Genomic DNA, 780 nt, shown 5'->3' on the forward strand with positions numbered 1-780 from the left:
CTTACGGATGAGGAACTAAGGGCTCTGGGGACAGAGTCCATATCTATCTCTGGGCTTCTCATTCAGTACCTTCATTTATTACAGTGGCCCCCACATCGGGGTCCTCCTAGCTCTTAAGGATTCCCAGGACATGGTTCCACAGTGTAGCGGTCAGCACGTCTGCTTTACACGCAGAAGGTCCTGGGTTCGCACCCCAGTGGAGCCACGGTCCATGGTCTACGGCCACGCCACCCTGAACACGCCCGGTGTCTCATCTCGGAAGCTAAGCAGGGTCGGGCCTGGTTAGTACTTGGACGGGAGACCACTTAGGAAGACCAGGTGCTGTAGTCATAAATAATAATAAATTTTTTTTTTTTTAATTTTAAAAAACAAGAATTCCCAGAGGGAGAAACGGAAGCCCTATAACCATTTCCTACATTTTGAAAAGCCTAAGAAACCCCACGTCTGTCATCAACTAAGCCACACAGTGTTCCTAGTGAATGCAGTGGGGTCTTTTTCAATTCATGAGATTCGTGGGGAGTCAGAAGCAGATCATGAAAGGGGTCCTCGATTTAAAAAAAAAAAATTGGAGACCCTCTCACCGGAGCATGCGGCATGCTCTGGCGAGCTGTGGGGGAGCACAGGCCTGCGTGCCCGTCATTTCCATCCTCACGCATGTGTGCCCGCTTCACAGCGTCAGCAGCCACTCAGCCGCCCCCTTCCAGAAGAAGGCACGCGTGCGACTGAGCCAGGAGCTCTCAGGTCTCATAACTGACCTTGTCAAAAATAAAAAGAAAGGGA

The 780-nt window shown here is 50.6% G+C and overlaps 1 pseudogene; it reads left to right on the forward strand.

Annotated features, from left to right (window-relative positions):
* Positions 1-214: 214 nt before the first annotated feature.
* On the forward strand, positions 215-330 carry LOC111738069 (annotated as a pseudogene).
* Positions 331-780: the final 450 nt, after the last annotated feature.

Source organism: Pteropus vampyrus, unplaced genomic scaffold (assembly GCF_000151845.1).
Source record: "Pteropus vampyrus isolate Shadow unplaced genomic scaffold, Pvam_2.0 Scaffold34, whole genome shotgun sequence".
Classification (NCBI taxonomy): Eukaryota; Metazoa; Chordata; class Mammalia; order Chiroptera; family Pteropodidae; genus Pteropus; species Pteropus vampyrus.